The sequence below is a fragment of the Chiloscyllium punctatum genome, unplaced genomic scaffold (assembly GCF_047496795.1).
Source record: "Chiloscyllium punctatum isolate Juve2018m unplaced genomic scaffold, sChiPun1.3 scaffold_332, whole genome shotgun sequence".
Taxonomy (NCBI): domain Eukaryota; kingdom Metazoa; phylum Chordata; class Chondrichthyes; order Orectolobiformes; family Hemiscylliidae; genus Chiloscyllium; species Chiloscyllium punctatum.
The window spans coordinates 21346-47830 of record NW_027310066.1 but is presented as its reverse complement, the minus strand read 5'-3'; the positions used below and the strand labels follow the sequence as shown (position 1 = coordinate 47830).

Here is a 26485-nt window from a genome sequence, read left to right as displayed (position 1 = left end):
GGCATCCTTTAAATCTATCACACTAAACCATTTGTGACTATTATCTTTCCACAATAATAGCATCCTGCCTGTGGAGACCTCCATCTCTGTCCCTGTCGCTCGAACCCTCCATCAAATGCTCCCCCTTGTCCTCTCCCTCTCCCCCTTGTCCTCTCCCTCTCCCTCTCCCTCTCCCCCTTGTCCTCTCCCTCTCCCTCTTGTCCTCTCCCTCTCCCTCTCCCCCTTGTCCTCTCCCTCTCCCCCTTGTCCTCTCCCTCTCCCTCTTGTCCTCTCCCTCTCCCTCTCCCCCTTGTCCTCTCCCTCTCCCCCTTGTCCTCTCCCTCTCCCCCTTGTCCTCTCCCTCTCCCTCTCCCCCTTGTCCTCTCCCTCTCCCCCTTGTCCTCTCCCTCTCCCCCTTGTCCTCTCCCTCTCCCTCTCCCTCTCCCCCTTGTCCTCTCCCTCTCCCTCTCCCTCTCCCCCTTGTCCTCTCCCTCTCCCTCTTGTCCTCTCCCTCTCCCTCTCCCCCTTGTCCTCTCCCTCTCCCTCTCCCCCTTGTCCTCTCCCTCTCCCTCTCCCTCTTGTCCTCTCCCTCTCCCTCTCCCCCTTGTCCTCTCCCTCTCCCTCTCCCCCTTGTCCTCTCCCTCTCCCTCTTGTCCTCTCCCTCTCCCCCTTGTCCTCTCCCTTTCCCCCTTGTCCTCTCCCTCTCCCCCTTGTCCTCTCCCTCTCCCTCTCCCCCTTGTCCTCTCCCTCTCCCCCTTGTCCTCTCCCTCTCCCCCTTGTCCTCTCCCTCTCCCCCTTGTCCTCTCCCTCTCCCCCTCGTCCTCTCCCTCTCCCTCTCCCCCTCGTCCTCTCCCTCTCCCTCTTGTCCTCTCCCTCTCCCCCTTGTCCTCTCCCTCTCCCTCTCCCCCTTGTCCTCTCCCTCTCCCTCTCCCCCTTGTCCTCTCCCTCTCCCCCTTGTCCTCTCCCTCTCCCCCTTGTCCTCTCCCTCTCCCCCTTGTCCTCTCCCTCTCCCTCTCCCTCTCCCCCTTGTCCTCTCCCTCTCCCTCTCCCTCTCCCCCTTGTCCTCTCCCTCTCCCTCTTGTCCTCTCCCTCTCCCTCTCCCCCTTGTCCTCTCCCTCTCCCTCTCCCCCTTGTCCTCTCCCTCTCCCTCTCCCTCTTGTCCTCTCCCTCTCCCTCTCCCCCTTGTCCTCTCCCTCTCCCTCTCCCCCTTGTCCTCTCCCTCTCCCTCTTGTCCTCTCCCTCTCCCCCTTGTCCTCTCCCTTTCCCCCTTGTCCTCTCCCTCTCCCCCTTGTCCTCTCCCTCTCCCTCTCCCCCTTGTCCTCTCCCTCTCCCCCTTGTCCTCTCCCTCTCCCCCTTGTCCTCTCCCTCTCCCCCTTGTCCTCTCCCTCTCCCCCTCGTCCTCTCCCTCTCCCTCTCCCCCTCGTCCTCTCCCTCTCCCTCTTGTCCTCTCCCTCTCCCCCTTGTCCTCTCCCTCTCCCTCTCCCCCTTGTCCTCTCCCTCTCCCTCTCCCCCTTGTCCTCTCCCTCTCCCCCTTGTCCTCTCCCTCTCCCCCTTGTCCTCTCCCTCTCCCTCTCGCCCTTGTCCTCTCCCTCTCCCTCTCGTCCTCTCCCTCTCCCTCTCCCTCTTGCCCTCTCCCTCTCCCTCTTGTCCTCTCCCTCTCCCCCTTGTCCTCTCCCTCTCCCTCTCCCCCTTGTCCTCTCCCTCTCCCTCTCCCTCTTGTCCTCTCCCTCTCCCTCTTGTCCTCTCCCTCTCCCCCTTGTCCTCTCCCTCTCCCTCTCCCCCTTGTCCTCTCCCTCTCCCTCTCCCCCTTGTCCTCTCCCTCTCCCTCTCCCCCTTGTCCTCTCCCTCTCCCCCTTGTCCTCTCCCTCTCCCTCTTGTCCTCTCCCTCTCCCTCTTGTCCTCTCCCTCTCCCCCTTGTCCTCTCCCTCTCCCCCTTGTCCTCTCCCTCTCCCCCTTGTCCTCTCCCTCTCCCTCTCCCCCTTGTCCTCTCCCCCTTGTCCTCTCCCTCTCCCTCTCCCTCTCCCCCTTGTCCTCTCCCTCTCCCCCTTGTCCTCTCCCTCTCCCTGTTGTCCTCTCCCTCTCCCCCTTGTCCTCTCCCTCTCCCTCTCCCCCTTGTCCTTGTCCTCTCCCTCTCCCTCTCCCCCTTGTCCTCTCCCTCTCCCTCTCCCCCTTGTCCTCTCCCTCTCCCTCTCCCCCTTGTCCTCTCCCTCTCCCTCTCGTCCTCTCCCTCTCCCTCTCCCCCTTGTCCTCTCCCTCTCCCCCTTGTCCTCTCCCTCTCCCTATCCCTCTCCCCCTTGTCCTCTCCCTCTCCCTCTCCCCCTTGTCCTCTCCCTCTCCCCCTCTCCTTCTCCCTCTCCCCCTTGTCCTCTCCCTCTCCCTCTCCCCCTTGTCCTGTCCCTCTCCCCCTTGTCCTCTCCCTCTGCCTCTCCCTCTCCCCCTTGTCCTTGTCCTCTCCCTCTCCCTCTCCCCCTTGTCCTCTCCCTCTCCCTCTCCCCCTTGTCCTCTCCCTCTCCCTCTCCCCCTTGTCCTCTCCCTCTCCCCCTTGTCCTCTCCCTCTCCCCCTTGTCCTCTCCCTCTCCCCCTTGTCCTCTCCCTCTCCCCCTTGTCCTCTCCCTCTCCCCCTTGTCCTCTCCCTCTCCCTCTCCCCCTTGTCCTCTCCCTCTCCCTCTCCCCCTTGTCCTCTCCCTCTCCCTCTCCCCCTTGTCCTCTCCCTCTCCCTCTCCCCCTTGTCCTCTCCCTCTCCCTCTCCCCCTTGTCCTCTCCCCCTTGTCCTCTCCCCCTTGTCCTCTCCCCCTTGTCCTCTCCCCCTTGTCCTCTCCCTCTCCCTCTCCCCCTTGTCCTCTCCCTCTCCCTCTCCCCCTTGTCCTCTCCCTCTCCCCCTTGTCCTCTCCCTCTCCCTCTCCCCCTTGTCCTCTCCCTCTCCCTCTCCCTCTCCCTCTCCGTCCTACATGCTGCCACCCACCCTCCAGTTGCTCACTATCGGTTCCATTCTTTTCTTAACTACCTCACCAACCGTAGCTCCCATCATTTTCACCTTCTGTTTCTGTCTCTCATCCTCTCTCTTTACAAACACTTTCTGTGCCTCTCTTAATCATTCATCTCATGGTTTTTCACTCCACCCTTCTATCTTCTGTATCTTTCTCTGTATGTCTGGCCATGCCTTTGTCACAAAATGTACTTTCAAAAGACCCTGTGCCACTGGGTCCTCAGGGTTCATTCCAGAATATTTCCGCATTGAGTCTCATAATCTTTGCAAGAAAGCTGAGGGAGTCTCATCTTTCTCCTGTCTAACTTCAAAGGCTTTAGTCAAATTCTGCGACTTTGGAACTGCCTCTCTTATTCCTTTTAGAATCAGGTCTTTCAATTCCCTCATTGTTTCTCTATGATCCGGGTTTTGGTTTTCCCACTGGGGGTCTCTGAGGGGAAACTTCACCTCTCCCTGTCCAGCATCCCCATCCCCAGTGGGATATTCCCTGTCCCATATTTTAATGGATGCTCCTCGAATAAGTCCCCTTTCTTTCCCAGTAAATAGGATATTCAAAATAGACATTAACTCAGTCCATGTGTACAGACTGGGCCCCAAGAATTGATCAATTTGTTCAGACAACCCTACCGGATCCTCAACCAGGACCTTCATCTCCTTTTTAAATGTTCTGACCTCCCCACTGGTGAGGGGGGCACTTACAAACCCAATCTCTTTGTCCCCTACTGGTACCTCCCGAAGGGGATAACTCTTTACGTTCTTCCCCTTTTTTTTTGTTTTCCTCCCCTAGGCTTTCGTTTAGATACTCCGGAGGTCTCCTCAACATCTACTTTATCTTCCTTTTCTTTCGATGAGGATTGAGGGTCTGGGACAAAAACATCCCCATCCACTGCCCCTTCTTCCTCCTCTTGTGGGTCATCCGTTCCCTGTCCCCGTCTATCTGTCTCTCCTCCTCCTCCTCCATTTCCACCTAATCTGATTTTATGGTACGGGGGGGGGGGAGCGGGGGGAAGCAGCCAAGAGGATCCCAGAGACTGGGTGGGGCAGAGGGGGAATCCTTTGTCTTTACTACCATCATTCCCAAACTGCCCTTCCAACAAGACGCATAGTCCGCCTCCTCTTGACTAAAAGGTTGTTTATCATTCACATACAAATCTAAATACTGATATGCCCAATCCTCGTCCGAACCATACTTTGGTCAGAAGACAGCCGGACGAAGGATTGGTTCTTTGGTCCATAATAAACAACAATATTTCATCATTTTCTTTTTATCTTTTTCCCTTGTACAAGTCTTACTTGTCCATTCCCGCAACATCCTCCCCAACGGACTTTCTGGAGGAATGTTAGCAGGGACTTTTTCTTCCTTTACTTTGTCACAGTTTGACTTACTCTGCCTACCCTCCATTTCTCAGGACCCTCGCCAGTCCCTCAGCGATTAAATACCCCTTTTCTCAGCCACCAAGGCAATACTTAAAAGTCAGGTTTCTTACCTTGGTCTGTGCACAGAGTTGCCTTGCCCCTTTCTGCTGTATTTTCTATCGACCTCCGTTCACTGTCTGATTCAGATGTCTCTCTTGTGGGATTCATACCAGTCACCCAAGGGAGCGGACCAAACTGGGACACGAGACCGCTCCTCAATCGGGAACGGGACATGTCTTCCCAGTGTCCAGGGCCAGCCACTCCCCCCAGCAATGGAAGAATATCCCGGATGAACCCCCAGTTTTGAGAAACAAAGCTCATGCACTTCAATAATTTCAGTCAGAGACAAGATCTGAAGCAATCAGTTTTGTTTATGATACACTTGCAAGCGTGGTGCCTGCCGTAAGGCACCCAGAGTTTAGCAAGTCCATATCTTATATAGGATTCACTCCTCCCAACCCGGTGCCCATTACTGTTGTCTATCTCTTGCCGTATCCAGCCTTGTACATAACAAAGTAGAAGTCTTGCTTGGCTATTTCACCACATCCTGCTGCGGCCCATTGTTAGGTATATCCTCCTTCACTGCCATCTGTTGCCCTTGTAACATTCCCTCCCATTCCTCATCCATATTGAGCTCTATGACCCTATAATTGGGGTTTGTTTTTGTTTTTACAGAAGTGGGAAACAGATGCTTCGAACTACTGTTTGTACAGGCATATCTGGCTTAACCTCCACCCTCACAGCACCTTATCTATTTGTCTATAACATCTATACAAAAACAATTATATATTTCCTTCACATAGTTTTCATTCTTGTTAACTCAGCTCTTGGTTGAAACAATTCTCCACTGGTGTGAGTGTATTTACCTTGCTCAAGTAATTATGATTGCAGAAGTAACAATACTTTACCTAAATCCCACTGTATACTCCTTGATTGACGGTCTCACTAGAGTCCACAAGACAGTGGAAAAGTTACACATTGCTGAGGCATGTTAGCGCAGGATTTTAAAAAAAATTTGAACAGCAGACACTATTGTGCTATGCTTGGTGTGAGTTCAAACCAGTATTGATATTCCCCTGAAAGCTGGTTTTAAATTATAGAATATTGCTGCATCAATGCAGGCCAAAATCCATCTTGTCCAGAATGTGTAATATTTTTTAAAAATAGATAATATGAAACAAGAAAAATGATTTTGGTGATGTGAAGAGATTTGTGTGTGGAACAAAAGTGTGTGCATTTGAAAAAGGAGCAGGTGACAACTTGTGTTGACAGGTGCTGAAACAAAGTGACAATTCACTGCATTCCCTCGAACCTTAATAACTTTGGGAAAGTTTATTGTCCTGACATTGTATCCCAATTCTTGGGGGAAGCTGCGATGAACCATGCATCGTTGAATGAGACTGAACAAAGATCACATAGTTATAACTGAGGACTGAATTTTAAATGTTGTGAGCAGAAAATAATTGCACCAGTATATTAACTGCACCAAGTCTGGTGAATTAATCAGTCTGGATTCGGCTTATGGTCTTATGGCTTCCTCTGTCTGTCTCCCCAATAACTACTGCAGTCCTTCTGCTGAAAGAAGCAAGACCTTGCAGTTTGATTGTTTGCTGACTACACATTGGAGGATTGAGGTTAGACTTGGCAAGGGTCCAAATTAAAGCTACTATCTGTAATCAGAGACAGTGGGATTGCATTTGAAACAAAAATGTGGACTTTCTTTAGTGTCACAAAACTCGTCCATTTTTATCTGAAAGCTGTTCCTTGGCTCAAGGAGACTCTGTCCTTGATTTTTTGTTGTAGGTGGAGGGGGGGGGGGGGGTGCAGGTTCCGATCAGTCTGGTGTGGTACAGAGATAAAAAGGATTTACATGTAAACAGATGAGCCTTCAGGCCAAAGTGATCGTGCTTGACAACTCACCGACATAATCAAAGGGCAGTGGTCAGCTCTTTAGCTGAGCTAAGCTGAACAGGTTTGCAAAGTTCAACAGGGAGTTGTGTAGAAACTCTCTTTTCTGCCCTCCAACTTCAACTTGAAGCATTGATACTGGTGTTTAACATTGGAACTGATGTACTCGGAACAGCATAATTACGTCGAGCTGGATAGGTGGGGTTCTGTAGGGGTTCTTTGTTCTTTGTGTAATTTTGTGAGTAATGATTGTGCCTGTTTAAAATCTAGTCAGCAACCGAGCTATTTTATTCCAGGTAATTTTCACTGTACACTTATCGAAACAAACTGCAATGTTATGCTCTGGGCTGCCTGCTTAAGAATGTTGTGAGTGGTCTAATAGTCCACATTAGTCATGTCAATGTTAATGTAGTTGTAGTTCCTTATGTTTTAAACAACTTTATAATAGTCTGAGCTTAACAGTTCCAGTAAAAAATATCAAAAGGAATCAATATTTATTGGATTATGTTAGTTACTGGAAGTATTTATTTAAAGTCACAATTATTTCCTTAGCTTTTAAGATGATGTATATTCCCATTTAAAGGAAGATGATACTTTGCTGTGAAGTGAAGGCTGAATCTGCTGTGATCATTTTGAGTCTGGCCATTTGCAGAGAAACACCTTTAAATTTAATCTCAAAGGAGCACTTTATTGTTTGAGGGCTTGGACTTCGGTGTAACCTAATTAAGATGTCACTGAGCAACTTCCCACTTGGTATATCGAGCAAAACATGAGGGAAATTCAACAGACCAGTTGACGAGAGATGGGCATATAGGTGACAGTCTTTAACCATTGTAACAATAAATTCAGATCCTGGTCAATCTCAGATTACTATGTATGATGTTATGTCATAAATAGATTAGATTCCCGACAGTGTGGAAACAATCCACACCGACCCTCCGGAGAGTAACCCACCCAGGCCAATTTCCCTCTGACTAATGTACCGAACACTACGGGCAATTGAGCATGACCAATCCACCTGACCTACACATCTTTGGACTGTGGGAGGAAACCGGAGCACCCGGAGGAAACCCACGCAGACACAGGGTGAATGTGCAAACACCACACAGACAGTCTCCTGACTGAGCCAGCACACCGCCCAAGTGTTTTAACAAAAACAGAAACAGTAAAACACTTCCTGAGAATTGATGCTGTCTTCCATCCTGTTTAACTAATAAATGGTATTGTTGTTGGAGTGAGGTCAATGGAAAATAAAGACCATGAAACCATAGGAAGGGTTAAAGCATGAAGACCACTGGGAATCTGTGGTCTGTGGAATGCAGGGGCAGGATGGGATAACCATAGTGGAACATTCTGACACCCATTAGCAGAGTAAGGTTAAGGGTGAAGGGTCACTATGGCCAGATGAGATAACACTAGGAATAAAGCAAGTTTCTCTGGTAAGTGTTATTATGACAGGATTGGGACCGGAAATATTTGGGACATGACATTAAAATATCTAACTAATAGTTAGTCGAGTCAGCTTGAGACAGGAGACTATTGTAATAGATGGAATAGCTAAATATCTATCATGACAGGTTAGTCTGCAATGGAAGATCACTGCAGCAGAGTTCGCAATAAATATCTAATCATGACATTAGAATAACATCAAGTAGAATGTACAACTAAAGAGGTAATGGGAACTAACATCACTGGTTTATTGTGGAGCTGGAGTGAGATACTTTGATTAAGATAGTTGGTCATGCTGACAAGCTCACAGAAACATGATCAAAAATGATATAAAAATCCACGGACCCTGAGGTTCGGGGGCATTCGAGAATCTGCTTTCTCAGTGTCACAGTTTTTTGTTTGCAAATAAAAGACTTATTTCTTGAAGAACTCTCTGCGTCTCCTGGTGGTTCTCTATAGTTTCTCCACAACACTACCTGACCCAGTAATGCAGGGCCCTGGTCTCTGTCTCCGTTTCTCTCTCTCAGTCTCTCACATATGCACGCACGAACGCGCACACAGTTACTGAGGGACAGTGAATGACAGAATAATAGAAGCATTTTCAAATATTAAAGCTCCATTAAACAATCCTGGGATGGGTTGATGGGGACAGTGTAGGGGGAGCTTTACTCTGTATCTAACCCTGTTCCTACCCTACCCTGGGAAGGGTTGATGGTGATACAGAAAAGGGAGCTTTACTGTGTATCTAACCCCATCCTGTCCCTGCCCTGGGAGGGGTTGATAGGGAAAGTGCAGGAGGATCGTTATTTTGGAACATAGGAACAGGAGGAGGCCATTCAGCCCCTCGAGCCTGTTCCATCATTCAATGGGATCATGACTAATCTGTGGCCTAACTCCACATTCCTTCCTTTGGCCCATATCCCTCAATATCTTCACTGAATAAACATGTATCTCTCTCTGATTTAACCTGAACGACTGATCCAGCATCCACTGCTGTTTGTGGAAGAGAGTCCCAAACCTCTCCCACCCTGTGTGTGTTAAAGTGCTTCCTACCATCTCTCCTGAACACTCTGGGCCCTCATTCTCAGACTCTGTTCCCTCTTGGTCTAGAATCTCCAACCTGTGGGAATCGTTGATCTTGATTGATCCTGTCTCATTCTGTTTATTCCTTGAAGGCTTTGATCAGATCACCCCTTAGCTTTCTCAATTCTGGAGGAAAACGGCCTCATTTGTCCAGTCTCCCCTCAGAATGTAATCCCTGAGCTCCAGGATCATTCTTGTAAACCTCCCTCTCTGTACTCCAACCTGATACCCACACACTTGCTGACACTGAACTCCATCTAACACAGCTTTGCCCATTCACCCAATCTATCGATATCCCTTTGTAATGTTAAGGTACCATCTGCACTGTCTACAATGCTGCCTAACAATTGTACCTAACCCCATGCTGTCCCGATCCTGTGTGTGTTTGATAGGAACAGTGCAGAGGGATCTATACTCTGTATCTAACCCCATGCTGCACATGTGCTGGGAGTATTCGATGCAGACAGTGTGGAGGGAGATTTACTCTGTATCTAGCCCCATGTTGTCCCTATTCTGGGAATGAATATACCATTGGGTCAGAGACAGGAGACATGATAGAGATGAATGAGACTTTCAGACTGGAGGGAGCTCCAGGCACATACAAGTTGGGAAATGTTTTCAGTAAAAGGCAATTGATCCCAGGTCACTGCTGAGTGGAAGAATCTGATGCCTTTCCCTCACTATCCTCCTCCAATCCCTGGGAAGATCTGCTCCCACACCATGTTCCATCCTAACTGCTGACTGTGTTCGATACATTAATACATTGGGGGTGGACGGGGGTGATTTTAAACCTGGGATCTTGCTGTGTAACTTGCCTTCAAAATGCTCTCACATTCCCTTTCAAGTAATCTTTTCCTTCTTTTATCCCGATGAACTTTTGTTGGGAAAGCTGCAACGTGAAGTTCCAAAATGTTCAGGCCGAGGGAAGCCTTGGCCAAGCTCCAGAGGGAGACGTGGTTCTGAGGCCTGAGGCCTGGTCGACAGGCTGCACCCCGTGGGGGCCGACATGGATTGTGTGTTTATTTACCCCGAGGTTTAATCTCCTCTGGGGTTCCTGGGCTTTAGGGGCCTCTGCTTAACTGGCTACTGTCAGATTGCGGCCCTGTCATTTTTAAACAGGTTTGAAGCCTGGTGTTAAAGTATGTCATTTACATAAATGATTTGGATGCGAGCATAAGAGGTACAGTTAGTGCAGATGACACCAAAATTGGAGGTGTAGTGAACAGTGAACAGGGTTACCTCAGATTACAACAGGATCTGGACCAGATGGGCCAATGGGCTGAGAAGTGGCAGATGGAGATTAATTCAGATAAATGTGAGGCGCTACATTTTGGGAAAGCAAATCTTAGCAGGACTTATACACTTAATGGTAAGGTCCTAGGGAGTGTTGGTGAACAAAGAGACCTTGGAGTCCAGGTGCATACCTCCTTGAAAGTGAAGTCGCAGGTAGGTAGAATAGTGAAGAAGGTGTTTGGTATGCTTTCCTTTATTGGTCAGAGTATTGAGTACAGGAGTTGGGAGGTCATGTTGCAGCTGTACAGGAAATTGGTTAGGCCACTGTTGGAATATTGCGTGCAGTTCTGGTCTCCTTCCAATCGGAAAGATGTTGTGAAACTTGAAAGGGTTGAAAGATTTACAAGGATGTTGCCAGAGTTGGAAGATTTGAGCTACAGGGAGAGGCTGGACAGGCTGGGGCTGTTTTCCCTGGAGCATCGGAGGCTGAGGGATGACCTTATAGAGGTTTACAAAATTATGAGGAGCATGGATAGGATAAATAGACATAGTATTTTCCCTGGGGTCGGGGAGTCCAAAACTAGAGGGCATAGGTTTAGGGTGAGAGGGGAAAGATATAAAAGAGACCTAAGGGGCAACAATTTCACGCAGAGGGTGGTACGTGTATGGAATGAGCTGCCAGAGGATGTGGTGGAGGCTGGTACAACATTTAAGAGGCATTTGGATGGGTATATGAATAGGAAGGGTTTGGAGGGATATGGGCCGGGTGATGGCAGGTGGGACTAGATTGGGTTGGGACATCTGGTCGGTATGGACGGGTTGGACCGAAGGGTCTGTTTCCGTTCTGTACATCTCTTTGACTCTATGTCCATCCCCAGGATCTGAGAGGGGGAATTAAAACCCAAATGATGTGACACTCTCTAAAGACTTGTCATAATGTCAGAGTAATATTGGTTACAGAGAGGGTAGGGTGAGAAAATACAACAGTGAGAGAAAGAGATTGAGAGAGAGATTTGAAAAATTGAGAGAGCAGGGGAAACAGAAGGGGAGAGAGAGGGAGAGGTGTTTTGAGATTGTGAAATTCTGCAATGTTTGATTCTGGGGTGACAGGAAATAATTAAACTGAAGCAGCATCACAGAGGGGGAAATGATCAGAGTAATTAGCTGCTGCTGCATTGTTGCATGTGGGATCTTGCTGTGCACCAGCTGCCCCAATGCCGTCATTGCAAGCAGTGAGTGTTTTAATCAGGTAACCTGGTATCTCAAAGTTTCTCCAAAGCTTTGGAATGAAAACTCAGCTCATCACCCGATATGTTTGTGTTTGGATGTCGCTGGGAAATTGTCTATGTCACAGAGAGAGGGGGAAACCTGGGATCTTGCTGTGCTATCGCTCTGTAATAATTTTCCTCCTTTGCCTTTCAATGAATGCTGTCTCTTTCCTCCCATGGGATGTTGCTGGCCCCTTGAAGATTCAAAGAGAGAAACTTTGGGATCAGGAGACCTTTGAACAAGAGCTTTCTCCAGAGGGGGAGCACGGGCCTGAGGCCTGAGGCCTGGTCGATAGGCTGCACCCCGTGGGGGCCCACGTGAGTTGTGTGTTAATTTACCCCGAGGTTTAATCTCCTCTGGGGGACCCTGGGTTTTAGGGGCCTCTGGGTAACTGGCTCCTGTCAGATTGCAGCCCTGTCATTTTTAAACAGATTTGAAGCCTGGAGTTAAAGTAACTGGGGCCCTGGGATTTGACACAAACACATCAATCCCCAGTGAGTATCTGACAGACAGGACTCCCCAAGGAGGGAAGTAAAACCTTAAATGAGAAACTTTCTCCAAAGACTTCTTCTAATATCAGAATAATGCTACATGTGGATCTTGCTGTGTCTCAAACTACCTGCAGGGTGGCCTACGTTGCAACCAGGGTGACCAAATGTGATAATCGCACAGAAAAGACACAGGTTCGCCAATTCCCCAGGTATCTGGGAGGGGATCTCTCTCTCTCTCTCTCGGTCTTTCTTTGGTTGATTTTTCAAACAAATAAAACCGTCCCACACACAGAAATCCACAGCCTCCTGTCGGATGTAAAGTGGGATTTGAGCACATTCTGGAGCACAAAGGGGACTACCCTGTGGGATTGCACTGTGCATCAATAGCCCACCCTGTGACTTGTCGTCATTTTAATGGGGAGGGGTGTGGAGGACAGGATGTGGGATTCCAGGCAGGGAGAGACAGACAGAGAGAGACTCATGATCAGAAACTGGATTTGGAAAGTGATGGTATTATTGGGATCTTGTTGTGTGAAAATTACATGGGGGGGGCATTTTGCTTGTGGAGGGGTTGTTGTGGGGAGGGGTTGTTGCTGGGGGATGGCACTAGTTCTCGCAGGGGGTAAAGATGAGGAAATACACAGGTATGCCACACCCAGCTTCCTGTTGGATCTTGCTGTGTGCCCCTCAGCCTGCAGGTTGCCCCTTACACATCACAGGAGTCTGTCGACAGGGCCCGGGCTCCATTTGCTGATGGTCTGATAGTGGGTGGGGTGTATCATCCCTCCTTTCCCCAGCCCAGACCCCCCACCACCTCTCCTCCCCCTCCCTCCACAATGTGATAGTGAGGGGGCTAGTGTCTACAGGACAGGGCGGGGAGATGGGAACACACTTTAAATGGGAGGGAGGGAGGGAGGGGAGGGCATTTCAATCAGAACAAGGGGGAATGGAGAGAGAGAGAGAGAGAGAGAGAGAGAGAACAATCCATTCTCGAGAACAGGAGGAAGCTGAGCGGAGAGATGGAGAGGGGGATAGGGACAGGGAGAGAGAGGTGGGGGAGAAGAGAGAGAATGAGAGAGGGAAACAGATGGGAAGGAGTGAAGGAGAAAGAGAGACAGTGTGAGGGAAGGAGGGAGAGAGAGAGAGAAGCAGCTGGAGGGGGCAGGTTAAACACGGAGGGAGGGACAAGATCCAGGCTCTGAGACCAACTCCCTTCCATCGAGTCTCAGAATATAAACCCTTGGGGTGGGGTTGGGGGTCTCAGTCAGAAAGCATTGACCCCCTGGGTCCCAGTGAAATCTGTTCCCATTCTCTGGGTTTAAAACCAGGGGGAAGTGCTGATAAAATCGGGAGCTTTGGGAAGTCACTCAGTGATGGGATTTTGTTTGTTTTTCTTGTTTTTTGATTCAAAAGATCTTGGCTCTGATTTAATCAACTTCCATCTCCCTCTCTCCCTCCCTCACACTGCCAACCCTGGGACTTTCTCTCTCTCTGTGTCTGTCTCCATTTCTCTGTCCCTAATCTTGTTTGTGTTCTCTCCCCACCTCGGTCTCTGTCCCTCTCTCTATCTGTCTGTATGCCCCCAGCCCTCCCTCCCTGTCCTCCTGTCCCTAAGGGAGATTTGGACTCAGTATCTGTGGTATTGCACATATCATTAACACAGTGGGATCTTGCTGTTCCCTGGGACTCCTGTTGTTGTCTAAACTGTGGGTGTGTGTGGGGGGGAAATAAAGCCCCTTTCTCAGGGTGGAGTGGGGCAGGGGGAAGCCTGGGGACTGGGATCTTGCTGTGCATGAAGACACACACAGTCGAATGGCCGGTAAGTCTCTGCACATACTCCCTGTGCCCCCCCCCCCCAGCCCAGGGCCTGGGACACAGTGAGGGGTGGGGGTGGTGAGGGAGGGTGGGAGAATTGTACACAATGGAGACACAGAGGGGGCTTTTATGCAGAGATAGGAGAGTATGGGCAGAGGGGACAGTGGGGTGGGTAGGGGGTAAATGAAGGTGCACAGGGGGAGAGGGGCAATTAGATTGGGGAAGGAGGGGAAAATAGGGGGGGCTGGAAAATTCCAGGGGGGTGGAAAATTATGGGTGGGGTCACAAATTAACCGAAGATGGGGGGCTGTGGGGTTACAGAAGAAGGGGGTGGTAAATGTAGGGGGAACAGAATATTGGGGGGCAATATTTGGTGGGGGTGTGGATTGGAAAGGGAAATAAATGGGGATGGGCTGGAAATCCCCCCCCGAAGTGGGGGAGAGACTGAACATGGGGGTATTGGGAATTGTGGTCAGGAATATAGTTGGTGGGGGGGGGGGCAGCACAATAGAGTGAAAATGTGATGGGGGGGAGGTTTATGTAAAGTCCCTGTCTCAGGGAGTGAGGGGCAGTGAAGCAGTCCCTCAAAAGGTCACTGAGTGTCTGCACGTGCTCACTGTGTCCCCCCAACATAAAGGGGTGGGTGGGGGAGGGGGTGCTGCCAAATTAGGAACAGACATAACATCCAGGGGTGGGGACAAAACTTTGGGAGGGCAAATAATTAGGGGGAATCCTTATGGAAAACTAGGGAGCAGGGGGTGTCAGGTAAAACCCCTTTGAGTGAGATTGGGGCATGGGGGGGTGTGGGGTTAGGAAGAAGTGACGAAATTGCTGGAGAGTGGGATCTTGCTGTGCCCATCCACGGTCAGTCAAAAGGCCAGTGAATGTCTGCACATGCTCACTGTGTGGGGAGGCGGTGGGCTATCAGTGAGGAGCGGTCTCTGCCAGAACGGGGATTCAGTCAGGGGCCATTCAGGGGCAAATCCCAGGGGGGCAGGACATTGGGCCGTTAATAGAAGGGGGGATAGACACGATGGGCTGAATATCCTCCTCCTGGACTGTGAGCCATCAGGGATTCTGGTCTCAGTCAGTCCCCACAGGCTCCTGTACCCCCTGGACGGGTATTGGGGGAGGTCCATGTGGAGGGTATATCGGACACAGAGGGGCTTTTATATACGTAGGGGGACGTTCAGAGGGCAGGAACAAGGAGGGAGGGGGCCAGAGAAAAGACGGATGGATGATAAAACAGAATGGAAAGGGAGAGGAACAACGGAGAGAGGGACCGACAGGAGAGGGAGGAAGGGGGAGGGAGGGAGTGGGGAGAGAGGTAGAGGGAGTGGGGAGGGAGGTAGAGGGAATGGGGAGGGAGGATGAGGGAATGGGAGGATGGGGAGGGAAAGGGAGGGTGAGGGAAGACCAAGGGGGAGAGAGGACGAGGGGGAAGGAGGACGAAGGGTGAGGGAGGACGAAGAGGGGAGGGAGGGGGAGGGAGGGGGAGGGAGGGGGAGGGAGGGGGAGGGAGGACGAAGGGGGGAGGGAGGGGGAGGAAGGATTGGGTGGAAGTGGGAGGGAGGATGGGGTGGGAGGGGGAGGAGGGAGAGGGAGGATGGGGTCGGAGGGGGAGGAGGGGAGGGAGGATGGGGTGGGAGGGGGAGTGAGGGTGAGGGGGAAGGAGGATAGGGTGGGATGGTGAGGGGGAGGGAGGACGAAGGGGTGGAACAGGCCAGGGTGGGGGAAATGAGGGCGAAGGGGGTGAGGACAGGTAGAGGGTCCCACCTGGTTGGACAATGGGAGGAATGAATCCAGTTGGAGGGAGGGAGCAGGGGAAGGAGGTTACTTGAAATTGGAGAACTCCGTGTTGAGTCCTCCAGACTGGAGGTTTCCCAGGAGGGGGATGAGATGTTGTTCCTCCAATTTGAGGTGTGGTTCGTTGTGGTAATGCAGGAGGTCGAGGATGGTCATGTTGGGGGGGAAGTGAACTGGGCGGTGACTGGGGGGTCTGGTCAGCCCCTCTGGGCCCGGCTGTGATGCTCAGTGAACCGTTCCCTAAGTTTCCATTGGGTCTTCCTGATGTCGAGAAGCCCACACCGGGAGCACCTGATGCTGGAAACATGGTTGGAGGAGAGGCAGGTGAACCTCTGTCTCCCCTGGAAGAAGGGGTTGGGGGCCCGGGATGGAGCTGAGGGGGCTGGGGGTGTAACAGCAGGGTTTGTATCTTTTCCAGTGACAGGGGAAGGTACCTGGGGGTTTGGGGAGTGAGAGTGATACAAACCCAAGGAGTGTCAAAGGGAACGGTCCTTGTGGAAGGCAGAGAGGGGTGGGGGAGGGGAAGATGGTCTTGGTGGGAAAGCAAATTCCTGATCCCAAAACAAATGGTCCCATTGATTCTGAGCTCTGGTCCTGGATTATAACACTGACCAGGGCAGGGGGGTGATCATGGGAGTGTTTTGACATTGGGACAGGGGCTAGGGAGATGCTCACTGCAGAATCCTCCCCATTCACCTGGTTCTGGTTGTTATCTCAGTGTTCGGGTTATTCCAGTTATATTTAGGGAGAACCCTCAGGATTTGATGGGAATGGGTCGGGACGGGTGGGGACAGAGGGGGACAGGTGGAAACTGGTGGGGACAGGTGGGGACAGATGATTCTGATGGGGACAGGTGGGGACCAATGGGGACAGAGGGGACTGATGATTCAGTTGGCTACTGGTGGTGAGATGATAACTAATGGTGACAGAGGCGGACTGGTGGGGACTGGTGGGGACGAGTGTGGAAAGAGGGGTTCTGGCGGGGATGGACGGTACTGGGTGGGGACTGAATTGAACAGATGAGGTCTGCTGGGGACTGATGGGGACGGGTGGGGACAGAAGGGGGCAGGTGAGGGGTGGGGGGTTCGATGGGGGCGGGGGAGACCGTGGGAGGAGGGGTGATGATGGGGGGACAATTAGGGGAGGGGGAACAATGGAGGCTGAGGAATGATGGGGAGCGAGGGGATGATTGGGAGGGGCAGATAATGGGGGGGACGACGGGGGGGGAAGGCGATGGGGGGGAAGGTGACGGGGTGGGGAAAGGAGACAGGGGTGGGACGGCTACAGGGGTGGGAAGGCGACGGGGGGGGGCGAAGGAGACGGGGGGAAGACGACGAGGCGAGTGGGAAGGCGAAGGGGGGTAAGACGAGGGGGGAGGGAAAGTGATGGGGAGGGAGAGGGGGGAAAGACGGGGGGGAGGAGACAGCGGGGGGGCAGGAGACGACGGGGGGGAAAAAGAGACGGGGGGGAAGGAGACGGGGGGGGAAGGAGACGGGGGGGGAAGGAGACGGGGGGGAAGGAGACGGGGGGGGAAGGAGACGGGGGGGAAAGGAGAGGGGGGGGAAAGGAGACGGGGGGGAAAGGAGACGGGGGGAAAGGAGACGGGGGGAAAGAGACAGGGGGGGGAAAGGAGACGGGGGGGAAGGAGACGGGGGGGAAAGGAGACGGGGGGTGGAAGGAGACGGGGGGGAAAGGAGGCGGGGGGGGAAAGGAGGCGGGGGGGGAAAGGAGACGGGGGGGGAAAGGAGACGGGGGGGGAAGGAGACGGGGGGGGAAGGAGACGGGGGGGGGGAAAGGAGACGGGGGGGGAAAGGAGACGGGGGGGAAAGGAGACGGGGGGAAAGGAGACGGGGGGGAAAGGAGACGGGCGGGGAAGGAGACGGGGGGGGGAAAGGAGACGGGGTGGAAGGAGACGGGGGGGAAAGGAGACGGGGGGTGGAAGGAGACGGGGGGGGGAAGGAGACGGGGGGGGAAGGAGACGGGGGGGGAAAGGAGACGGGGGGGGGAAGGAGACGGGGGGGGAAAGGAGACGGGGGGGGAAAGGAGACGGGCGGGGAAGGAGACGGGGGGGGAAAGGAGACGGGGGGGAAGGAGATGGGGGGGAGGGAAAGGAGACGGGGGGTGGAAAGGAGACGGGGGGGCAGGAGACGGGGGGGAAAGGAGACGGAGGGGCAGGAGACGGGGGGGGAAAGGAGACGGGGGGTCAAGGAGACGGGCGGGAAGGAGACGGGGCGGAAGGAGACGGGGGGGGAAAGGAGACGGGGGGGGAATGGAGACGGGGGGGGGGAAAGGAGACGGGGGGAAGGAGACGGGGGGCAGGAGACGGGGGGAGAGATTAGGGCGGGATGGGGCGGTTTGGAATGACTGAACAAACTACAGGAAGAGGCAGGTTTGGGAGGGAAGGTTTAGAGTGACTGGAAGAGGTGACAGTGATAGAGAGGTTTAGAGTTTTTGGAGGAGGTGACAGTGATAGGGAGGGTTGGAGTGTCTGGAGGAGGTGACAGTGGTAGGGAGGGTTGGAGTGTTTGGAGGAGGTGACAGTGATAGGGAGGGTTGGAGTGTCTGGAGGAGGTGACAGTGATAGGGAGGGATGGAGCGTCTGGAGGAGGTGACAGTGATAGGGAGGGTTGGCCTGTTTGGAGGAAGTGACAGTGATAGAGAGGGATAGAGTGATTCGAGGAGGTGACAGCAGTACGGAGGGTTGGAGTATATTGAGGAGGTTACAGTGAGAGGGAGGGTTGATGTTACTGGAAAAGCTGACAGTATTAGGGAGGGTTGGAGTGGTTGGAGGAGGTGACAGTGATAGGGAGGGTTGGAGTGTTTGGAGGAGGTGACAGTGATAGGGAGGGTTGGAGTGTCTGGAGGAGGTGACAGTGATAGGGAGGGTTGGAGTGTTTGGAGGAGGTGACAGTGGTAGGGAGTGATGGAGTGTTTGGAGGAGGTGACAGTGATAGGGAGGGTTGGCCTGTTTGGAGGAAGTGACAGTGATCGGGAGGGTTGGAGTGTTTGGAGGAGGTGACAGTGATAGGGAGGGTTGGAGTGTTTGGAGGAGGTGACAGTGGTAGGGAGGGTTGGAGTGTTTGGAGGAGGTGACAGTGATAGGGAGGGTTGGAGTGTTTGGAGGAGGTGACAGTGATAGGGAGGGTTGGAATGTTTGGAGGAGGTGACAGTGATAGGGAGGGTTGGAGTGTGTGGAGGAGGTGACAGTGATAGGGAGGGTTGGAGTGTCTGGAGGAGGTGACAGTGATAGGGAGGGATGGAGTGTGTGGAGGAGGTGACAGTGATAGGGAGGGATGGAGTGTTTGGAGGAGGTGACAGTGGTAGGGAGGGTTGGAGTGTTTGGAGGAGGTGACAGTGATAGGGAGGGTTGGAGTGTTTGGAGGAGGTGACAGTGGTAGGGAGGGTTGGAGTGTTTGGAGGAGGTGACAGTGGTAGGGAGGGTAGGAGTGTCTGGAGGAGGTGACAGTGATAGGGAGGGTTGGAGTGTCTGGAGGAGGTGACAGTGATAGGGAGGGTTGTAGTATTTGGAGGAGGTGACAGTGATAGGGAGGGTTGTAGTATTTGGAGGAGGTGACAGTGATAGGGAGGGTTGGAGTGTTTGGAGGAGGTGACAGTGATAGGGAGGGTTGGAGTGTTTGGAGGAGGTGACAGTGGTAGGGAGGGTAGGAGTGTCTGGAGGAGGTGACAGTGATAGGGAGGGTTGGAGTGTCTGGAGGAGGTGACAGTGATAGGGAGGGTTGTAGTATTTGGAGGAGGTGACAGTGATAGGGAGGGTTGGAGTGTTTGGAGGAGGTGACAGTGGTAGGGAGGGTTGGAGTGTTTGGAGGAGGTGACAGTGATAGGGAGGGTTGTAGTATTTGGAGGAGGTGACAGTGATAGGGAGGGTTGGAGTGTCTGGGGGAGGTGACAGTGATAGGGAGGGTTGGAGTGTCTGGAGGAGGTGACAGTGATAGGGAGGGTTGGAGTGTGTAGAGGAGGTGACAGTTATAGGGAGTGATGGAGTGATTGCAGGAGGTGACAGTGATAGGGAGGGTTGGAGTCTCTGGAGGAGGTGACAGTGGTAGGGAGGATTGGAGTGTTTGGAGGAGGTGACAGTGGTTGGGAGGGTTGGACTGTTTGGAGGTGCCAACAGTGATAGGGAAGGTTACAGTGTCTGGAGGATGTGACAGTGATCGGGAGGGTTGGAGTGATTCGAGGAGGTGACAGCGATACGGAGGGTTGGAGTATATTGAGGAGGTTACAGTGAGAGGGTGGGTTGATGCTACTGGAGGAGGTGACAGTGATATGGAGGGTTGGAGCGTTTGGAGGAGGTGCCAGTGATAGGGAGGGATGGAGTGATTCAAGGAGGTGACAGAGATATGGAGTGTTGGAGTATATGGAGAAGGTTACAGTGAGAGGCAGGGTTGATATTACTGGAGGAGTGGACAGTGATAGGGAGGGTTGGAATATATGGAGGAGGTGACAGTGAGAGGCAGGGTTGGAGTGTTTGGAGGTGGTGACAGTGATAGGGAAGTTGGAGTGTTTGGAGGAGATGACAGTGATAGGGAGGGTTGGAGTGTTTGGAGGAGGTGACAGTGATAGGGAGGGTTGGAGTGTTTGGAGGAGGTGCCAGTGATAGGGAGGGATGGAGTGATTCAAGGAGGTGACAGAGATATGGAGTGTTGGAGTATATGGAGAAGGTTACAGTGAGAGGCAGGGTTGATATTACTGGAGGAGTGGACAGTGATAGGGAGGGTTGGAGTGTGTGGAGGAGGTGACAGTGATAGGGAGGGTTGGAATATATGGAGGAGGTGACAGTGAGAGGCAGGGTTGATGTTACTGGAGGATTGGAGAGTGATAGAGAGGGTTGGAGTAGGTGACAGTTGTAGGGAGGGTTGTAGTGTTTGGAGGAGGTGACAGTGATAGGGAGGGTTGGAGTGTTTGGAGGTGGTGACAGTGATAGGGAAGTTGGAGTGTTTGGAGGAGATGACAGTGATAGGGAGGGTTGGAGTGTTTGGAGGAGGTGACAGTGATAGGGAGGGTTGGAGTGTTTGGAGGAGGTGCCAGTGATAGGGAGGGATGGAGTGATTCAAGGAGGTGACAGAGATATGGAGTGTTGGAGTATATGGAGAAGGTTACAGTGAGAGGCAGGGTTGATATTACTGGAGGAGTGGACAGTGATAGGGAGGGTTGGAGTGTCTGGAGGAGGTGACAGTGATAGGGAGGGTTGTAGTATTTGGAGGAGGTGACAGTGATAGGGAGGGTTGGAGTGTTTGGAGGAGGTGACAGTGATAGGGAGGGTTGGAGTGACTGGAGGAGGTGACAGTGATAGGGAGGGTTGGAGTGACTGGAGGAGGTGACAGTGATAGGGAGGTTTGGAGTGTGTGGAGGAGGTGACAGTGATAGGGAGGGTTGGAGTGTTTGGAGGAGGTGACAGTGATAGGGAGGGTTGGAGTGTCTGGGGGAGGTGACAGTGGTAGGGAGGGTTGGAGTGTTTGGAGAAGGTGACAGTGATAGTGGGGTTGGAGTATATTGAGGAGATTACAGTGAGAGGGTGGGTTGATGCTACTGGAGGAGGTGACAGTGATAGGGAGGGTTGGAGTGTTTGGAGGAGGTGACAGTGATAGGGAGGGTTGGAGTGTTTGGTGGAGGTGACAGTGGTAGGGAGGGTTGGAGTGTTTGGGGGAGGTGACAGTGGTAGGGAGGGTTGGAGTGTTTGGTGGAGGTGACAGTGATAGGGAGGGTTGGAGTGTCTGGGGGAGGTGACAGTGGTAGGGAGGGTTGGAGTGTTTGGAGGAGGTGACAGTGATAGGGAGGGTTGGAGTGTCTGGAGGAGGTGACAGTGATAGGGAGGGATGGAGTATATTGAGGAGATTACAGTGAGAGGGTGGGTTGATGCTACTGGAGGAGGTGACAGTGATAGGGAGGGTTGGAGTGTTTGGTGGAGGTGACAGTCATGGGGCGATGGAGTATCTGGAGGAGGTGCCAGTGATAGGGAGGGATGGAATGATTCGAGGAGGTGACAGTGATAAGGAGGGTTGGAGTATATGGAGGAGGTTACAGTGAGAGGGAGGGTTGATGTTACTGGAGGAGGTGACAGTGATCGGGAGAGTTGGAGTGGTTGGAGTAGGTGACAGTTGTAGCGAGTTTTGTCGTGTTTGGAGGAGGTGACAGTGATAGGGAGGGTTGTAGTATTTGGAGGAGGTGACAGTGATAGGGAGGGTTGGACTGTTTGGAGGTGGTGACAGAGATAGTGGGGTTTGAGTGTCTGGAGGAGGTGATAGTGGCAGGGAGGGTTGGCGTGGTTGGAGGAGGTGACAGTGATAGGGAGGGTTGGAGTGATTCAAGGAGGTGACAGAGATACGGAGTGTTGGAATATATGGAGGAGGTTACAGTGAGAGGCAGGGTTGATATTACTGGAGGAGTGGACAGTGATAGGGAGGGTTGGAGTGGTTGGAGTAGTTGACAGTGGTAGGGAGGGTTGGTGTGTTTGGAGGTGGTGACAGCAATAGAGAAGGTTAGAGTGTCTGGGGGAGGTGACAGTGATAGGGAGGGATAGAGTGATTCGAGGAGGTGACAGCGATACAGAGGGTTGGAGTATATTGAGGATGTTACAGTGAGAGGGAGGGTTGAAGTTACTCGAGGAATTGACAGTAATAGGGAGGGTTGAAGTGGTTGGAGGAGGTGACAGTGATAGGGAGGGTTGGCGTGTTTGGAGGAGGTGACATTAATAGTGGGGTTTGAGGGTCCAGAGGAGGTGACAGTGATAGGGAGGGTTGGAGTGGTTGGAGGAGGTGACAGTGATGGGAGGGATGGAGTGGTTGGAGGAGGTGACAGTGATGGGAGGGATGGAGTGTTTGGAGGAGGTGATAGTGATAGGGAGGAAAGGAGTGACTGGAGGAGGTGACAGTGGTAGGGAGGGATGGAGTGTTTTTAGGAAGTGACAGTGATAGGGAAGGTTGGAGTGTCTGGGGGAGGTGACAGTGATAGGGAAGGTTACGGTGTCTGGAGAAGGTGACAGTGATAGGGAGGGTTGGAGTGTTTGGAGGAGGTGACAGTAATATTGGGGTTTGAGGGTCCGGAGGAGGTGACAGTGTTAGGGAGGGTTGGAGGAGGTGACAGTGATAGGGAGTGTTGAAGTGGTTGGAGGAGGTGACAGTGATAGGGAGTGATGGAGTGTTTGGAGGAGGTGACAGTGATAGGGAGGGTTGGCCTGTTTGGAGGAAGTGACAGTGATCGGGAGGTTTTGGAGTGGTTGGAGTAGGTGACAGTGAAAGGGACGGTTGGCGTATTTGGAGGAGGTGACAGTGATAGAAAGGGTTCGAGTGTTTGGAGGAGGTGACAGTGATAGGGAGGGTTGCAGTGTCTGGAGGAGGTGACATTGAAAGTGAGGGTAGGAGTGTTTGGAGGGTGCGACAGTGATAGGGAGGGTTGGACTGTTTGGAGGAGGTGACAGTGATTGAAAGGGTTAGAGTGTCTGGAGGAGGTGACAGTGATAGGGAGGGTTGGAGTGTTTGGAGGAGGTGACAGTGATAGGGAGGGTTGGACTGTTTGGAGGAGGTGACAGTAATAGGGAGGGTAGGAGTGTCTGGAGGAGGTGACAGTGATAGGGAGGGTAGGAGTGTCTGAGGGAGGTGACAGTGATAGGGAGGGTTGTAGTATTTGGAGGAGGTGACAGTGATAGAAACGGTTCGAGTGTTTCGAGAAGGTGACAGTGATAAGGATGGTTGGAGTGTTTGGAGAAGGAGACAGTGATCGGGAGGATTGGAGTGTCTGGAGGAGGTGACAGTGGTTGGGAGGATTGGAGTGTGTGGAAGAGGTGACAGTGATAGGGAGGGTTGGAGTTGTTGGAGGAGGTGACAGTTATATGGAGTGATGGAGTGATTGCAGGAGGTGACAGTGATAGGGAGGGTTGGAGTCTCTGGAGGAGGTGACAGTGGTAGGGAGGATTGGAGTGTTTGGAGGAGGTGACAGTGATTGGGAGGGTTGGACTGTTTGGAGGTGCCAACAGTGATAGGGAAGTTTACAGTGTCTGGAGGATGTGACAGTGATCGGGAGGGTTGGAGTGATTCGAGGAGGTGACAGCGATACGGAGGGTTGGAGTATATTGAGGAGGTTACAGTGAGAGGGTGGGTTGATGCTACTGGAGGAGGTGACAGTGATAGGGAGGGTTGGAGGAAGTGACAGTGATCGTGGGGTTTGAGTGTCCGGAGGAGGTGACAGTGATGGGGAGGGTTGGAGCGTTTGGAGGAGGTGCCAGTGATAGGGAGGGATGGAGTGATTCAAGGAGGTGACAGAGATATGGAGTGTTGGAGTATTTGGAGGAGGTTACAGTGAGAGGCAGGGTTGATATTACTGGAGGAGTGGACAGTGATAGGGAGGGTTGGAGTGTGTGGAGGAGGTGACAGTGATAGGGAGGGTTGGAATATATGGAGGAGGTTACAGTGAGAGGCAGGGTTGATGTTACTGGAGGAGTGGAGAGTGATAGAGAGGGTTGGAGTAGGTGACAGTTGTAGGGAGGGTTGTAGTGTTTGGTGGAGGTGACAGTGATAGGGAGGGTTGGAGTGTTTGGAGGAGGTGACAGTGATAGGGAGGGTTGGAGTGTTTGGAGGAGGTGACAGTGATAGGGAGCGTTGGAGTGTCTGGAGGAGGTGACAGTGATAGGGAGGGTTGGAGTGGTTGGAGGAGGTGACAGTGATAGGGAGGGTTGGAGTGTTTGGAGGAGGTGACAGTGATAGGGAAGGTTGGAGTGGTTGGAGTAGGTGACAGTGATAGGGAGGGTTGGAGTGTTTGGAGGAGGTGACAGTGATAGGGAGGGTTGTAGTGACTGGAGGAAGTGACAGTGATAGGGAGGGTTCGAGTGGTTGGAGGAGGTGACAGTGATAGGGAGGGTTGGAGTGGTTGGAGGAGGTGACAGTGATAGGGAGGGTTGGAGTGTTTGGTGGAGTGACAGTGATAGGGAGGGTTGGAGTGTTTGGTGGAGGTGACAGTCATGGGGGGATGGAGTATCTGGAGGAGGTGCCAATGATAGGGAGGGATGGAGTGATTCGAGGAGGTGACAGTGATAAGGAGGGTTGGAGTATATGGAGGAGGTTACAGTGAGAGGGAGGGTTGATGTTACCGGAGGAGTGGACAGTGATCGGGAGAGTTGGAGTGGTTGGAGTAGGTGACAGTTGTAGGGAGGGTTGAAGTGGTTGGAGGAGGTGACAGTGATAGGGAGGGTTGGACTGTTTGGAGGAGGTGACAGTGATAGGGAGGGTTGGAGTGTTTGGAGGAAGTGACAGTGATAGTGGGGTTTGAGTGTCCGGAGGAGGTGACAGTGGTAGGGAGGGTTGGAGTGTTTGGATGTAGTGACAGTGATAGGGAAGGTTGGAGTGTCTGGGGGAGGTGACAGTGATAGGGAGGGTTGGAGTGTTTGGAGGAGGTGACAGTGATAGGGAGGGTTGTAGTATTTGGAGGAGGTGATAGTGGCAGGGAGGGTTGGCGTGGTTGGAGGAGGTGACAGTGATAGGGAGGGTTGGAGTGTTTGGAGGAAGTGACAGTGATAGTGGGTTTTGAGTGTCCGGAGGAGGTGACAGTGGTAGGGAGGGTTGGAGTGTTTTGATGTAGTGACAGTGATAGGGAGGGTTGGAGTGTCTGGGGGAGGTGACAGTGATAGGGAGGGTTGGAGTGTTTGGAGGAAGTGACAGTGATAGGGAGGGTTGGAGTGGCTGGTGGAGTTTTACTGATTGGGACGGCTGTGATGTTCCCCCAAGGTGATATACATAGGGAGGGCTGTTCAGACAGTAGAATATGAAAGCCTCTGGAGGAGGCTGGGTGGTACGAGCAGGGAAGGGAATAGTGCGTGTGAGAGGGAGCATAAAGTGAGTCTGAGTGATGTTTGTGAGGGAGGCCACACATACGAGTGGAATAAATTAACAGCACATACCTCAGGGACCTGCAGTGATGAAACCCTCATTTGAACATGACTGGAAGAATAACAGTAAACTGTCACAGAAAGTCAAAACACTCATTATTAAAGGTAGTGCAGGTTGGACAATGGCAAAGAGATTGTCATGAAGGACAGGGATGAAACAGAATAATGCATGGGTATGCATTCAGATCCACAGTAAGGGGATCATACCAGGGCCTATCCAATGAACCACAGCAAAACAAGTTAACTATTGAATTATAGATGAATGTTCAAAAACATTCACCTCTGAATCAATGTGATTGTACTTCAATGTAAACTCCCTGGCTGAAGCTTGTAGCTGAGAAGTTAGCACAGGACTGGCATCAAACACTTCGTTTTCATGAATTCCACTTCTCTGTAAAATGAGATGACAAAAGAAACATGTTGAGAGACATTCAGAATAAACCAGCCCTTGGCTTGAGTGTTAAATATCCACCTATTGAAGGAGTTTCCAAAATCTACCACCATCAGTTGAGGACGGGAATTGATCAAATGATTTGAGAGAATTAGTATTTTAATGACAAGGTTATGTTGTAGAGATGACTTGGGAGATTTGATAGATGCTTCAAATTTTAAGATATTTATCTAACCGCTAATTGTGTTCTTCCAAAGATTATTTGGATAGCAGAAGATTGGAATACAGGAAAGAGAAACTTATTAATGAACAGAATTAATCCTTCTGTGTTAATCTCCTCAATGGCGGAGTACCTACCCAGCATTCCCCGCGATGGTGAATACCCTCTATACTCACTACAGGCGAGGGCGGCGCAGCCGCAGTGCCGGGTCTGTCTCCGTGGGAAACGGGAAGAGACGCGCTTTTCCAGACGGCAATGCTGCAGGAGCTGGACAGAGGGATTCGGACCGAGAATAAACCCTTCCAGAGAGAAGCGAGCACCTTGAAAAATAACGTGTGGTTAAATGTTTTGCAATTTCGAGGTGAAAATCCGCCATCTTGGCCGGGAACGTGGACGCATGCGCACACTGATATGTGACGTCACGGGGCGGGGCCTGAGGGTGATTCATGCAGATGCCGAAAATCTGAGACTGGAGTCACAGAAATGTCCAACATGGAAACAGACCCTTCGGTCCAACCCGTCCATACCGACCAGATATCCCAAC

At 52.2% G+C, this 26485-nt stretch overlaps 1 long non-coding RNA gene across 1 annotated transcript in view; it reads right to left on the bottom strand.

Annotated features, from left to right (window-relative positions):
* Positions 1-26193, bottom strand: part of LOC140472450 (uncharacterized) — a 29363-nt gene extending 3170 nt beyond the window's left edge. The window contains exons 1-2 of the long non-coding RNA XR_011957642.1: positions 26118-26193; positions 25611-25721 (exon numbers count right to left, since the gene is read on the bottom strand). This is a non-coding gene — a long non-coding RNA (uncharacterized lncRNA). The remainder of the gene's footprint in view (positions 1-25610; positions 25722-26117) is intronic.
* Between the last annotated feature and the right edge of the window lie 292 nt (positions 26194-26485).